Source organism: Vanessa cardui, chromosome 26 (genome assembly GCF_905220365.1).
Source record: "Vanessa cardui chromosome 26, ilVanCard2.1, whole genome shotgun sequence".
In the NCBI taxonomy this organism is placed as follows: Eukaryota; Metazoa; Arthropoda; class Insecta; order Lepidoptera; family Nymphalidae; genus Vanessa; species Vanessa cardui.
In genome coordinates this window covers 8,867,417-8,884,937 of record NC_061148.1, presented here as the reverse complement: position 1 = coordinate 8,884,937, position 17,521 = coordinate 8,867,417, and the positions used below count along the sequence as shown (strand labels likewise).

At 35.6% G+C, this 17,521-nt stretch overlaps 1 protein-coding gene across 1 annotated transcript in view; it reads left to right on the top strand.

The window, feature by feature from the left end:
• The first annotated feature begins 8,776 nt into the window (after window positions 1–8,776).
• The window catches only part of LOC124540783 (neural/ectodermal development factor IMP-L2-like), a 100,995-nt gene continuing 92,250 nt past the window's right edge, over window positions 8,777–17,521 (top strand). The window contains exon 1 of the mRNA XM_047118498.1: window positions 8,777–9,151. The gene's annotated coding sequence lies outside the window, so the exon portion shown is untranslated. The remainder of the gene's footprint in view (window positions 9,152–17,521) is intronic.

Here is a 17,521-nt window from a genome sequence, read left to right as displayed (position 1 = left end):
TGTCATATTTTTTTATATTTTTAAACAAGAGAAACAACCAGACTAGCGACCATTTTATTATCAATTCATTAAAAAACTTAAGTAATTATTCTACCGCTAAACAACAGTACGCAGTATTGTTGTGTTCCGGTTTGAAGGGTGAGTGAGCCAGTGTAATTACAAGCACATTTTAACATTTTGTATGTTAAAAAAGAGTAACTACTGAGTTTCTTGCCGATCTCGGTAGAATCACTTAATTGTAAAATGACGATTCAAAAGTGCTTCAAAAAGCCTACTTGAATAAAGTTTATTTAGATTTGATTTTATTTATCGCCCATTCACAAACACACCGCTAAACCGAATTTGATTAAATTTTGTTTTGAAGCTTATTTGAACTCCGAGAAAGGACATAGGCCATTGTTTTGCCTGACACCTTACCAACAACAAGTCGAGATGTCCTAATGGTTAGAAAGCGTGCATCTTAACCGATGATTGCGTCTTCAAACCCAGGCAAGCACCGCTGATTCATGTGCTTAATTTGTCTTTAGAATCCATCTCGTGCTCAGTGGTGAAGGAAAACATCGTGAGGAAACCTGCATGTGACAAATTTCACAGAAATTCTGCCAAATGTGAATTCCACCAATCCGCATAGGAACAGCGTGGTGGAATATGTTCCAAACCTTCTCCTCAAACGGAGAGGTGGCCTTTAGCCCAGCAGTGGGAATTTACAGGCTGTTGTTGTTGTTGTTACAACCAACATACTAAAATACGAGCGAAGCAGCGGGCAACTACTAGTTTTAAATAATTAAAGAGATTTACTGTGTTAATCTGTTTGTCTCATTAATATATAAATATCATAGTAGGTATATCGATATTTGAAATTATAATGTTGAAATATAATAGTAACAAATTATAGTTTAAAATCGTTTTAATTATTATAATGGCAACATTTACGGTATAAATATTTATCGATATTATATTGTTCCTCGATCAATCTCTGCTATATTAATAGGAAATAATCTATTATATTTTTACATAATAAGGGAGAGGTATGAGCTGTCTGTTGACGATAGACATGCGACAAAAATGTCTTAGGACATCAAGGATCGGTATTTTTTAAATTTCGAACATGATTGTCAATACGACTACATCGAATGTGAATATGATTTTATTCTTAAAAAAGGTTTTATATTATTTGTTCCTATTAGATAAAGAGTGACAGCTCTTCATATACAATATATGGGTTAACATTAAATTAAATTCGCAGGTTCGTTCATGCGTCATGTAACCTTAATGTACTTTACTTATTATGTGATTACAATTCGTCAATGTCATTCAAACCTGTACGTGTCGAATGTTTTTTTTTTATTGTGGTGGGTTAGCTTTTAGTCGTACTGAAACAAAAAGTCATAACCTAAAAATGGATTCCTTTTTTGGCACATATGTGGCAAGGAAAAAATCTTTTACAAAACTTTTCATTCACAATTGACTACCACTTAGGTATTCTGCAACACCGGATAACATACAGATGCGTTAAAAAAAATCACACAAATATAATTATTATTATGTCTTAGTTATATAACACTTTCAAGTTTAATTAATTGTAATTTTATAAATAGATGAACCATATTATCACGTACCTTGCGTCCTTCGCTTTACTTAGTAACATATAGCGATTGTAGTTATCAAAAGTCGCTAGTCTGCGCTCTGCCTTATCTGAGATTAGCGTGGGCCGAAGATTAATATATTAATTATAGCATTTGTCAATATATAGGCGTTCCCATGCAACAGGCTTGGAGCAAACATCATCACCCTGTGTTTATTTAATTAATCAAAGTAGCTTATATCAGATTATAGTGCGGCGAGGTCGTGATATATAGGCTCTAAGCCATACATATTGTGAGGCGAAATATTTTAAATTGTACGTTTAATGTGTGTTAATATGCATAGCATGTCAGGGCTTCGTGCAGCTCGTATATGAATCATTCGTTTTTACCATCGAACAGTTTTGTTTCAGCTAGCTTTTGTTGTGACTGGTGAGCCAGTGTAATTATACGTACAGGGTGTTTGGATGGATAAGGTTATATGTTTGATAGAATCTTTTAAAATTTTGTAATAACATACTTTGGTCTATTTGCTAGTTTTCTTCGATTATGATATATATTGTACGTTATACATTAACATATATAGATATGCGTAAATTAATGTACGATTTTATTTATAAAATCTATAAAATTACGATAGTCTATGATTTTTCGTTAGGCTAGAATTTCTTATACACGGAATTAATATAAATGCTTACAATTGTAAGCAATATGTTACGGTTTGCAATATTTCGATCGTCTACGGGACACATTATAAATTGTCATTTTTAACAATTTACCTGTGACATATACTATTACTTATGATACACTGAAAGTACGCCATGACGCTAAGTATAATTTGACTTTAAAATAATCTAGGCTACTAGCGCCACCTTGTGTACTTTGATGGTACTATACTAGAAACTTTAACGTAAAAACTACCCCACCAAAGGGGCGTCCTTAGCCTCGGGAGCTCCTGCTATCGCACGACACCTGCACCATAGCAGACATCGAAGAGAGCGACGAGTAGGACGACCAGTACCACCGGACTAGACAACCACAGGACATGACAACCACTCAACTGAGACAACCTGAAAATAAGACTTCCATTGGGTCCCATTGACCCTGACCCTTTGGGCCAGAAAGCAACGATAAGGTAGAAGACCCGAATGTATGAATGTGTCTAAAAAATAATCACTGGGTCCACGGGACCCTGACCCATTGGGCCAAAACACATTGACACGGCAGCTGTAGGCTGCCGTTGAAGACATGCCCGGGCAAGGAGGTACGCCTCGAGGGCCGAACCCCGCTTGACCGAGGCCAAGCGGGATGAACCAACACACGTAAAAACTTACTTAATAAGAAACGAATTCAACTAATTTTTTATTTGTTCATAGAATCGTCTGCAGCCATTGGAATACCAATGGAAGTAGGAAATAAGATAAAAAAGTCTAAAAAAGACAGAAAATTCTGATAAAAGTATCGTCAACGTTCAAAACGTCATTTTTTCGTACAACCATAGTGAGTGTCATAGATAAATCAAGCTCTCGTCCAATGGTATCGCGTCAATTTGCTGTCAGATGTTAGTAATTTGACTTTTATCCTCTTGTCTATTCTACTTGGCATAAATAATAGTTGCAGTTCAGTGAAAGCTGTATCGATATTCAATGAAATGATGCGTCCACGCATAGAATGTCAGGAAGAAATCTTTGGCTTTTATGTAGTAACCTTTCATACAATATTAAAGACTTCAATTATATTTCCGTTTACATACGGTAAAGAGAACGTTTTTGGGCACTGATATATGCATATATAATAAGATACCGGGCAATATAATCAATTTACCATTTTCAAAATTTAAAACGATTATTAAGACTAAATTAATAAATAAATCGTAGTTCTTTAATCGTACTTTCATTAAAAGAGTACTTAGAAAGAAACCCCTGGAGTTAGGCTCGGGTTCCATGATAGGACACTAATTACAGTAAATAACAGCATTGTAAATTTGTTTATATGAAATGAGCAACTATGCGAGTTTCTTGCCGTTTCTTCTCGTTAGAAGCTGCTTTCCGAAACGGTGGTAGTATTTGATTGTTGACGATTCAAAAACACTTCATTGTAAAGTTTATTTAATTTAACTTTCAGTTTTTTGATTTGATATACAAAATAAAACATCGAAATAGGTACAACCTTTTAGGGTAAGTACATGTATAAATTAGACCCCTGAAGAACCGCCATACTGGTACAAATGACCAAATATTTTGTCACTATCATCTCCCGGTCTATATACCACACGTTCTGAAGATATACATAAATATTTTATACATGTGTAATTCCTTGTAACTAATATAATATATTTCAATGTTGGAAAAGAGTAACTACGGAGTTTCGGTTTCTTTTAAATATAATCTACATTAACGGTGGTATCTTTACTTAATTTAGTTCTGTAAAATGACAAATCAAAAGAGGTTCGAAAAGCCGACTTAATGGTAGAATCTACATTAACGGTGATATCTTTACTTAATTTAGTTCTATAATATGACAATTCAAAAGAGCTCTTAAGAGCCGGCTTAAGGTATATTTTGATGTTGATTCTGTGTTTATTGGTATACAATACATTGAGTCAAGAATCCCTGACATTTAAACTAGGAAAATTTGTATCTTACGGGCCAGGATTCCCATTTAAATGATCACATTTATAACATTTCAGATTCAAATTTTTCGTCTTTGGGGGAAAAATACAAGAAAAAGCACATCATCATCATCATCAGTCCGTTTTTGTCCACTGCTGGACATAGGCCTCTCCAAGTGCACGCCACTGTGGTCTTTCTCCGACTACTCGCATCCAGCTCCTGCCTGCCGCCTTACGTATATCGTCACTCCACCGTGCCTGAGGACGTCCTACACTACGTTTGCCGAGACGCGGTGTCCACTACAGAACACGTTTTCCTCAACCAAAAAAATAGACATAAATATGCTGAAACAATGTGGTAATCATTTTATAGATTATATGTATATATAAGAAATATATTCCATATTCTATATTCAAATTTGATTTGAATTTAAAAGTAAAAACCGATGGAACAATCCAGATTTGTTTGAAGTCTAGAATATAACTACGTGACGAGGCATAGAGGTTATACATTAAGGCGATTAATGGAAATACCTTCGAATTTAGTTTGAGAGCTAAATTTAGTATCAAATATAGATCTTGGAAATTAAACGAGATTTTGTTGATATTCTGATAGCATATGGATTTAGAAATTATTATATTAAGTGTGTTAGTGTAGTTACTACATAGTGGAAAATAAAGTCGCTTTCTCTGCCCCTATATCCCTACATAATCTTTAAAATTACGCAAAGGATTTTGATGCGTTATTTTTCATTAAATAGAGTAATTCGAGAGGAAGGTTTTTTGTATATAATATATGAACAATTTAGTAAACCAACATTGATAATTTTAGAGTTTCTACTGTGATATCTTTTCATTGTACCCGTGCGTAACCGCGGAGTGTCGCTAGTAATCTTATAAAAGATATTGCGGTTTCCTTCCAAGAAGTTTTTATTCTCGGCTGTAAGCTTTGGTTCTTAATTCTGCTGCGATGCCCGAAATCTTTTGTGTAAGGGGTGTCCCGTAGCCATCGATTGCGACACCGACACAGTGATGGTGAGGTACTTTCAGTCTCATTAGATTAAGTAGTCTGTACATGGCACCTGTTACCTTTTCGATCTGGGGAATTAGGCGCATAAAGTGCTCTTTCTTTCTACCTTTGAGCATTATCCATTTTTACCATGAAAGCATATTTTTTAAACATATTTGAAAATGTCACATTTTGAAAAAATCTTATATTAGGTATTCGGATAGGCTAACGGTCACCCACATAAGCGGTCATCTACCCATATATATTGGCGCTGTAAGAGATAATAAACGCTTAATATACATTTATATATAAAATAAAATAATAATTGAAATCCCCAATTATTATTTGGCTTACGTGTAGCCCAGCTATCTGAATAGTGTAATTTCAATTTTGGCAATCCTTTGCATATCAATCTCCAAAAATCGAAAAAATAATCACGAAAATCTATGTATTTTTGGATTTATATAGACATTTATAATGTAGCTATGTTCCTTATAATGATATAGTAACATTATTTATACAACTTCTTACATGCGTATTGTTAATTGGATCTACGCGCTTTTGTCATTCGAAGCGCACAATGGCGACTTTTTAAATTTATAACAATAAAGAAAAAACTGGCTTCGTTCAGTTTCATCCACTTTAAACTAATTCCATGGATCTTATCGGGTTTAACAGTAATAATGGTATATATCTAATTATCTATGTAATTAAAATTGTATATGGGATTATCTTAATCTGATTAAATCTATTTGATGAAACATAGAGTATGTTAATGATAGTTAACAGATTAAACCAAGTATGATTAGGGTCTGGGTAAATCCTTACATTAGTTAATATTTCTTTAAATTAACAGAATAAATTTAAAATTATATATTAGTAAATATGCACGTTTAAATTAATTATTTCAATAACATTCGTTTAGACACTTAATGAAAATAATAATTTAAGTTTTGTTTTTTTTTTTGTTTCATAAATACATGATTAAGGTACTCGCTAAACAGCCACTAAGTGTTAATTCGCTCGAAGTAAACAACTTCAGTGAGTAACCTTATCTTCTGTTACAATGTTTTTTATTGCAAATTTATGTTTGAATGTTTAAATTTGGAATGTACAAAAAGAAGATTTTACATTTATTATAATGATAATAATTATTGTATTGTTATTATTGATTACAATGTAATTAAAAAGCATTTTCTTAACTCCGAAGAAATGTAACATCCAGTACAGAATACGCAAGTTTTTTTTTAATTAATATATAATAGTATGTATTTCATATTCGGTACAAAAACAACAAATTATTATTTAAAAAATATTATTCGTTGAAACAAAAATGCTACGCCTTTTTTACTCATAAATTTTGACTTGTGTGCGTTAGGCTGAACAATTTATTATCTGCGCCAGATAATTTTCAAGTACGCTGTGACGACATGACACGCCCACGACACGTATCCGTAGTGTTGGTGTCTATATCGATGCTCTATTTGATATAGATAAATAATTTCATTGGAAGTTTATATTATTTCATTTAATTAAAATGTTATCACTGCAATATTTAAAGTAAATAATAATGTAATAATGAATAACATTTACATTTGACTAGCAACCAGCCCGGCTTTCTCTCGGGTGCGAAGCTAAATGTACTACAGAATTTGTTTATTTACATTAACACATTAGAAACTTCTAAAATATCAGTATTTTTACTATATTATCCATGCATTATATAAATTATACAAAAACCTTCTTCCCGAATTAATCTATCTATCAATAAAAAACCGCATCAAAATCCGTTGCCTTGTTTTAAATATTTAAACATATATATATAGGACAATAAGGGACAGAGCTTCCTCTGTCCGACTTTGTTTTATATTATGTACCTTGTGATTTCAGACTGTATATTTAAATTGTTTATTTAAATTTTACATGTCTCATTTTTTAAAGTTTTTAAAGCAATATTTATATGATCAAGTACCAGGTACATATACTAACTACAATTAGAAAATAGGTTTGTAACTACATCCGACTGTGATGTGAAGTGGTCATGTGTGGCGTTATTAAAAATTACGTTGTTATTCAAGATCATGGGTCAGTGACTGTGCGTCCTATGGTTCTGTTTTGTGACATTGTATGCTGTAGTATTTGGGAAGTTATTTTTGATGTGGCATTTGTTATATAAATAAAGACGGTATATAACATTAAGATATTTTAAATAGTAAATATTAATAATATCTCGCCTCATATTCAATCGTATGATTTCGGTTTTTTTTGTAGATTTTGGAATGATCAATAAAAAAATTAAACGCTTCTATATTGATAAAGATTTTGACTTGAGTTGTGTTGACATAATTACAGTTGGTGTTGTTATACCATAATCAACTCGTAGATATTTTAAGATAATTCTATGTATATTGTATTGGGTTTTGAAAGATCAACAATATAATAATAATATATATAGGTAATATTTTATTAAAAATAAAATTTTATTATTTTGTATGTATTGAAGTAATTTTGCATAGTTTTCACATCAATTATTATAAATTAAAAAAAAGGTTACAGATTATGTCAATGTTTATATTAAAGTTTGATTTGCGAGTCAGTAAGTCTTATTATGAGAAATTTGAGTTCAATTTATTTAGATTAACAATTGCTTTTTATTGACTATTATTGATATACATATATAAGTCAATGTTTTAAAATCTCATGTATTACAAAAACCTACACATATGAATATCATTTATAATTCTAAAATAAGTTACCACTTGCATACACGCACATGCGTATTTATATGTTACGATAAAACATACAAACATAATAATTTCAATTCTTCTTATATCAGATACAAAGCAGTCGCACAGATAAGGGTTAAATATAATTGATTATGTCGTAACGACACTTATATAATTACCAGATACGACTAATTAAACTTTATGTCTCTAAAACACGGAAATGTTTGGCTAATTATTGATTCTTGGCACCAAAATTGACCAGTCCGGGCCAAATCGTATGATATTTTCGACACGGAACCAATTATTCTTAGTTATTATACAATTTCTATGGGTGGTGACCACTTACCGTCAAGTGATTTAAAAAACTACATTCAAATATCTCCAATATCTCCAATAACTACAGTTATTGTTTAATGGTACCGGTTTATTAACGCACGCATAAAAGTATTATAAATATAAAGTCGTATATTAATTTAGATTAAAATATATGAGGAAGTCGAGTAAATATTAAGCGTAAACCGATTTACATTAAAAAGATTGCACAGGAAAACATAAAAATCAAGTATCACGTCCATTAAGAATTAAATTCGACGATGAATATGAAATATATATAAAACCTTTCACGGTGAATAGATTTTAATTAAAAAATTCCCATCGGTCAATAACAAAAGGTTATGCACCATCATCAATGTTTAATTGTGTGTTCACGGCAATCGGATTCTGATAATGCGGAATAATCGAAAATCGATACAGCCGTGCAATCGTGCTACACTACTGTCAATAATGTTGATATAACATTCTTTATGTTAAGCTACAAACCACTGATAAAGTACCTTCCGACTTGGTATAAGACTCGGCATTCGACATTGCGCAGTCGCGAATAAAAGACGTGTATTTTTTTATCGATTCTATCGATATCAAATCATTTTAAGCGTACACGTCACTATTTTCTTTCCGACGGGACTCGCGTTCGATTTTGAAATATACCGCCAATTTTGCTATTTAACTTTTTTTTCTGTTTGTGTATTTTCGCGCGTTTCTGTGATGCCACTTATGTATCTGTGAACACGTGGGTGGATTGTAATTCTTTTTTTATTTTTTTTAAAACAAAATGTTAAATGTGTCTCGAATACAATATTATACGTATTTCGCTATAAAGTAGTTAAAATTGTATAAAAACTCTGCAAGTATATCCAGTATTACGTGAAGGCGCCTAAAATAGGTAAGTTTTTTTTATTTAATTATTGTTTATAAAGAAATATTTTTTTAAAGAATTTTTTTTTAATTATGTCATTCTTGCCTGCCTTTTATAACAATTTGACCTTAAAATCAGCAAGTGATTTTATATGTGAAAATAGATAAGATTAGACTGTATTTATATCGTAATCACTGTATATCATAAGATATGTATTACACTTTTATGTAATTATTTAATAAACATTTTTCAATTTAAATGAATGAAATTATATTTTAAAAAAAAATCTGTCATTAAATTGTAATGGCAGTACTAACGAGGTTACGATTCCGGATTAAGCCGGTTTTATTCGGATTTTATGAAATGCGAACACTTTTATTGTTTATTTTATGATAATTTGCTATCGAGCGATTATTTTTTATTAAAAAATTAAGGGTTTTATAAAAAAAGCTGTTTTTATCTTTATTTTAGTTTTAGATGGGCATTGACATTGAATATGACCTTAAATTACAACAGATAATTAAGTGTATTTTTTTAAAGTTAATCAGTAGACCCTTATTCAACTACATACATCCAAAAATTATATAAAATCTTCAAGAATTTTATACGAGACAAAACGAAACTGTTAAATTTGCGTATTTTTCAAATACCGTTTAAGATGTTTTCAAAGATAATAAAATGCTTTTAATATTTCTCAAGTGTGGAACGAATATTTTACTAAAAATATCATATGTACTTGTTTCGTTAGCATATTTTGGTGTAAAGTACATAGAAGACACAAAAGTAGTCAGAGCCGATTGGCAGGCTTTCCTTACGTCATACTCACCTTTCAGTGTGTCGCAGTGATGCAAAATTAGTAGGGCTGCCACAATATGTAATATTACAATTTTCTTAATCTGAATTTTATTTTATGTAACCCTAAATTTATACTTCATATTCAAACACAAACGTATTCTTAAAATATCTCTACAAATTAAAATATTTGACAATATATTTTAACTTTGTGACAACCCTTAAACCCGATTTAGTATCGGGTTGGTAAACAAAACACTTTAAGACGTTGTATTAAAGTTCATTTGGGCTTGATCGATGTTAAACAAAGTTGCCTATTTTTGTAAGATCAACAATTATTATATACATACAATTTTATTATCTTCTAAAAGTATCTTATTGGAAACTTATGTGGACGAGGCCTTATAGTAAGTTATTATTCTTCCTTGGAGACTTTAGTCCAATTGGACATATTTCTTGTACCAACATATTCTTAAATTTATAAAGAGAAATACTGAGAGTTACCTACAAATCTAGTACTGCGGCAGATTCTGAAGTTGGAATTTGTAGAATAATTTTACAAGTGGTAGTGCCACGCTGTATACCTTCGGGTTACAGCCGAATGGGCCGGCACGCCCGGGGAAGTACCACTCTCTCACTTAAAATCGGCGTAAAGTGGTAGTTATGCTACCGCGTTTCGTCCGGTAAGTGAGAGTTCCGGAGGCCCAATCCCCCCCCCCCCCCAAAACTTGATGGTTGTGCAGAATTTGGTTAAATTACCCCAGGAGGGTACCATCAGCGACAGCGGTGGAGAATCCCTCTCTGGGCATCCATGCTCAGGACATACACCACCTGAGCAGGGATGCCCAGGCTGCCCTCCGAATTCTGGGGGGGGCAATTTTGCGCTCGCCACTGTTCGGGGCAAGCGGAGCAGGCATCATAAGGCAACCCCTACCACCCTCGCTGTGGACTTCTGCAACATAAGGGGACTCAACTCCAACCTCAACGCCGTTCACTACCATCTGGAAACAGCGAAGCCGGCCTTGCTCTTTCTAACCGAGACCCAGATATCTTCTCCTGCCGATACGACTTTTCTCTCGTACCCTGGGTACAAATTGGAACATTCCTTTATACCACGAGCAGGGGTATGCGTTTACGTCAGAGATGATATCTGTTCTCGACGCCTCGGCAGCCTTGAAGGACAGGACCTATCGATTATCTGGCTGCGTGTAGACTGCGATGACCATCCGCGAATCTATGCGTGCCTTTATAGGTCCCATAGCGGTAATGCCGAAACCGACCGACTGGTTGAGCACGTCCAAATGGCTACAGATTCCGTGCTGCAGCAGATTCCATCCGCAGAGATCATTATTCTGGGCGACTTTAATGCCCATCACGCTGAATGGCTCGGCTCACGCACCACCGATCATGCGGGTAGATCTGTTCTGGACTTCGCTCTAGCATATGATCTGACACAACTGGTCAACTCGCCAACACGAATACCGGATGTGGAGGATCATACACCTTCCCTGTTGGACCTTCTGCTGACTTCACATCCGGATGGCTATCAGGTTATCGTCGATCCCCCTCTGGGCTCGTCTGACCACTGTCTCGTCCGGAGTACAGTGCCGGTTGTGCGGTACTCACGGCCTCGCTTTGTTGGGTGCCGCCGAGTATGGCACTACAAGTCAGCAGATTGGGATGGGATGCGGTCTTTTTTTGCATCTTACCCATGGGGGCAGATTTGTTTCTCGCCGGATGATCCGAACGCTGCTGCTGACTCTGTTGCCGATGTGGTGCTTCAGGGTATGGAACTATTCATTCCTTACTCTGCAGTACCCATCGGTGGCAAGTCCCAGCCTTGGTTTGGTCGCTTCTGCAAAACGGCATCACGCCGAAAGTGGGAACGCTATCAAACCTGGGCTAATGCATCTGCGTCTCGTGATGTAAATACCAGCGCATTTAAAAAGGAATACAACTCTGCCTCTAGGTCCCTCAAAAACGTAATTGCTAGGGCGAAGACGGAGTACATTGGCAGAATTGGCGAGAGACTGGTGCGTCTCCCTTCAGGAACACGAGCGTTCTGGTCTCTCGCTAAGGCTGTCTTAGGGAATTTCTGTCAGCCATCTTTTCCATCTCTGCACAGAGACGGTGAGTCATTGGCCCATACCGCGAAAGAGAAAGCTGATCTTTTAGGCTCTCTCTTCGCGTCGAACTCGACTCTGGATGACCAAGGAAAATCTCCACCAACAATTCCGCGATGTGATACCACGATGCCGGAGGTTAAATTCCGGCAAAGTGCAGTTCGTAAAGCACTTCTTTCCTTGGACATTCATAAGTCGAGCGGACCCGATGGTATCCCTCCAATCGTGCTACGGACATGTGCTCCCGAGTTGGCACCGGTCTTAACGCGTCTTTTCCGGCAATCCTACACATTAGGCGTCGTCCCGAATTCCTGGAAGACAGCTTTGGTGCATCCGATCCCTAAAAAAGGCAACCGCTCAGACCCGTCCAATTATAGGCCTATAGCCATCACCTCCTTGCTCTCCAAGATAATGGAGTCCCTTATAAACTGCCAGCTCCTGCGGTATCTAGAGGTGAACCAGCTGATTAGCGACCGCCAGTACGGTTTCCGTCGGGGTCGGTCAGCCGGTGATCTTCTAGTTTACCTTACTCACAGGTGGGCTGAAGCAGTTGAGAGCAAGGGGGAGGCATTAGCAGCCAGCTTGGACATAGCGAAGGCCTTCGATCGTGTATGGCACAAAGCGCTTCTTTCGAAGCTTCCTTCCTATGGGCTTCCCGGGAAATTATGCAATTGGATTACCAGCTTTTTGGCAGATCGGAGCATCAAGGTCGTTGTCGACGGTGCATGCTCTGACTTAAAATTCGTCAATGCTGGTGTTCCACAAGGCTGCGTTCTATCACCCACTCTGTTTCTTCTGCATATCAATGATTTGTTGCAAATCGGGAACATTCATTGCTATGCAGACGACAGTACCGTTGACACCTTATACACCGGCCGCGCTAATATTTCTCGGGAAAACGTCGAAGAGAACCGGAACAAACTTGTGTCTGAAATCGAGTCTTCATTAAACGAAGTCTCGAATTGGGGCCGGCTAAATCTAGTCCATTTCAACCCCAAAAAGACGCAAGTTTGCGCGTTAACCGCTAAAAAAACACCATTTGTCGTATCTCCACGATTTGAGAACATTCCGATAGCCGCTACAGGTAGTATCGGAATACTTGGCGTTGATATTTCGAGCCTCGTTCAGTTCCGCGGTCAATTGGAAGGCAAAGCCAAATTGGCTTCAAAGAAGCTCGGTGTGCTCAGCAAGGCGAGACAGTATTTCACGTCGGCCCATCGCCTAAAACTTTACAAGGCGCAAATTCGGCCTCACATGGAGTACTGCTCTCACCTCTGGGCGGGTGCTCCCCAGTACCAGCTCCTTCCATTTGACCGCATCCAACGTAGAGCGGCTCGAGTTATCGACGATCAAGCCCTTTCCGATCTCCTTGATCCTTTGGCTTTGCGTAGAGATGTCGGATCACTCTGCATCTTCTACCGAATTTTTCACGGGGAATGTTCCGAGGAATTGTTCGGATTAATCCCGGCTGCTGAATTTCACCTTCGGACATCTCGCCAAAATTCTAAGTTTCACCCGCACCACCTTGATGTCCGAAAATCCACAACAGCGCGATTTCTCAGACATTTTCTGCCTCGCACAACCACTTTGTGGAACCAGCTTTCGCCGGCGGTTTTTCCGAACCGATACGACATGGGAACCTTTAAGAAAAGAGCCTACTCCTTTTTGAAAGGCCGGCAACGCACCTGCAAGTCCCCTGGTGTTGCAGGTGTCCATGGGCGGTGGTAGTCACTTTCCATCAGGTGAGCCTCCTGCTCGTTTGCCTCCTATGCCATAAAAAAAAAAAAAAAAAAAAAAAAAAAAAATTTACACAATGGACACAGTGGAATTTTTTGTGGTCAGGATTATCTTAGTCATTCCAAGGACCTTTTATCCTTTTCACTTCAAGATAGTTTATTATAAATTTTGACGGAATTGTTATCATTATAATGGGTGTCAATCCTTAACTCATAATTTTACGTCCTAATTTATTTCTTTCCAATTACTCTTTCTCTTAAAAAATATTCTCTGCTTAATCGTAATTAAGGAGCAAATGATATTTACTTATGTATCTTACAATATGGAAAGTTTATTCAAATCCAAATTTAAACGAAGCGAAACTGGAATGTAGCGTTTGTGGAATTGGAAAACGTTGGTGAATAATAATAATAAACTGCCAAACACTTAGAATTGATTTTCTGTAGAGATATATAAGAACTCAGAACTCAAATCGAAACATGAACGTAAAACGACAGCTAAAAAACTTCATATACGATATTGACTATAACAATTATAATTAATACGTATCAATATGGCGTATCATCGAAAGTCGGTTGTCATATCCCAAGTGAGATGCGAAGTGATTTCTCACAGATTCGCGCTGTACATGCTTTCACTTTAACCGCACTAAATAAATATGGCCGACATAAAATATACAGTTTTTGAAATTTAATTGTGTGGTTATATTTAATAAAAATATATATATAAAAACAACTAATTAGTTTTGATAGGTTCTCTGGTTTGTTTGATACTGACTCTAAATGTCAAATTAATAAAATAATTGTAATACGATTATTAAGAAATTGTAAGTTAGCAAGGACACTTTTTTTATGTGCGACTGTTGTCTATCCCTGTCTTTACTCTATGATGGTATGAGGTAGATTATGCAACGTGCATAGTTAGTGTTGTGTGAGTGCTGTGGTAGAGTAAGCAACAAACCTTCTTTTAAAAGAGGAAAGGAAATACTGTTAAAATGAAATCGAAGCCGCTTCCGATAACTGGCTATACTATGTTAATCTTACAAACAAAACTTTTTATATGTTTTAGTAAATATACATTTGTTGCATTGACTTTTTTTGGTATAGGTAGGTGGACGGCCAAATACTTTTCAATAAATAATCACTAACCTCTATGTATGGCTATGTAATCATTCCTTAAATCTCAAATGCGCGACCACATAAAGGCTCCTCTTCAAGTCGGAATACAATACTACTGAGTATTGTTGGACTAATTTGCAAAAAGCTCTGAAGTCCTATTACAATCAATTTCGACATTTTTCACCAGCTGGCAACACTGGGCCATATTTTTTTCAATCTTAATTATTGTCCAATAAAGTTAATCATCATACATGCCTTGCAAAAAGAAATAAAACTCTCGTTCTGTAATTACACTAGATTAATTATATAAATGTCAAGGGGAAAGAAATTATTTGTATTAAAACCTTAACCTTTAAAATAGGTACATTGTTGTTAAAATAATTATAGATGTACTACAGTTATACAGAGTAACAACAATTTTGAATTTATTGTTGATTTTTGGTGTTCGTTTTTTAAACTTTTTTTTTTAATTTGATCCCAGAAAATATCAATCAATTGGTCTTGAATTGGATACTGGTAATTGGTATTATATTGGCTGATCAAGCTAGGCAAGTTCAGGATTGATAATAAGGATTTTGTTCAAATGTTCTTAAAACCTAAATCTGAAGTTTAGAAGTTGGCCTCAGGTTACTTTGCAAAGTCACTGTTCCTGAGTTTGATCGACACAATACCTTACCTTTTCTTACCGGAATAAGGTATTTACTATTTACTCGTTTCTCTCACATGTACCGGAACGCACCGGATTTGGAGAGACCTGCCTTGTTAGATTGCTGTTCTATCGTACCACGAGAACGAGCAAAAAGAGTACTCGATCGCAACACTTTTGCAAAATCTTCCATTATCCTAATCTAGTCTGAACATTATTATTATTACACCACGACAAATGCTCCAAGGTCGTCCTTTCGGCAATCATCAAGATAATCTTTAATGAGAGGATTTACGAACAAATAGGTAAGGGCCGAGTCATTAAGTCGTTAACTGTTCGTCATGAATGACATACGAACATAATATCGGACTCTATATATAGATTAGATGTACCTACTCGTAGTAGAGTGCGACTCAAATCCAAAGAGTGCAAATGGGTATTGTTGTCACATATAATACCCATTTCACCATCATCAGTCATTGCTTGTCTAGTTCTCTACAAATGAATGGTTGTTGGATACACACTTAACTGATTTTCGTTGCAATTAGACACACCACCAAACACTAAATGAATTATTTACACTAATTAAACACATGAGAAGTTAGCGGTGCTTGCCTGAATTTGAACCCGTAATCATCAAAATAAAAGTATACTTTACTCATGTTGCCTTTTACAAGCACTTCTGAATCATTTAACAAGTATATTAAGCGAAGCAACCACCGGTTTGGGAACTAGATTTTACCGAGAAAATCCGACAAGAAACTCAGTTGTTACTCTTTTCAACATTTAAAAATACAGCCATGTTAATTAAATACAATTATATATTGTGTATGTAATGTATCCTGCCTGGAAAAGGGCAAGTTTTAATTCTACGCTTTTTTATCGTCGGTATAATCTTGTATCGAATAATATGCCTTCTATACCAATGTATTTTTTACAAATGATTTGAATTCATGAAACGGCAAAGTTAAAATATCTGTGGAATTTTATTATAGGAACGCATATATATACCTTGCCGCAAGAAGGATTTATTGACTTTGCTAAGTCGGCATTTGTGTTTATAATTCATCTCTTGCTCGGCGGTGAAGGAAAATATCGTGAGGAAACCTGCATGTGTCTTATTTGATAGAAGTTATGTCACATGTGCTTTCCAACAACCCCCATTGGAACAGCGTGGTGGAAAATGTTCCAAACCTTCTCCTCAAAGGGAGAGGAGACTTTAGCGCAGCAGAGGGAAATTTACAGGCTGTTGTTGTTGTTGTTGTTGTTAAGTCGGCAACTTGTCGTTATAAGCTTATCCTTATTTCTTGTGAACATACAATGATTGATGAATGAGACCAAGATGAGTTATAAACACAAATTAATCACATACATATATTTATGCGTTCTAACCAATGGGCCATCTCGCAATCTGATCAATTTAAAAACAGTTCGTTCGGATATTTATCCTGTAAGTATGTAAATTTTTTTGTAATATAAATATTACCAGTAATTAAATCTGAGATCAGCTTCACGGACCTTGAATGAATGAATCAGTTCCCATACGAGTATCCAGTGAGCGGTGTCACCGGTGAGTGTAATTATGATGAGTGAGTGAATGGTGTATAAAGTAAACTGACCTCCACACCTCGCGTCGAGCTATTTAATTGTATGCGTACGTGTTAGTTGTCTCGTATGTATTGTTGCGGCCTTTACCTTAAACAGAAATATGCAGGGGCATGTATAGGGTTACCACAAACTTTCCCAATGAAAGATATTTTAAAGAAATGTTGTCTTAAATTTTCGCGATTATTACACATTGGAATAGGTCTACCCGTGACCACGAAAGCTGTAAAGTGCTCGAAACGTCGGGATGTTAAAAATAATTAATATACGCGATTCAAATCCGTTATAACTAATTTTATTCCAATATTTTAAAGTTTATTTTAATTAATAAAAAAAAAGAATTAAAAAAATCAGGTGTGTCACATGACACCAGACA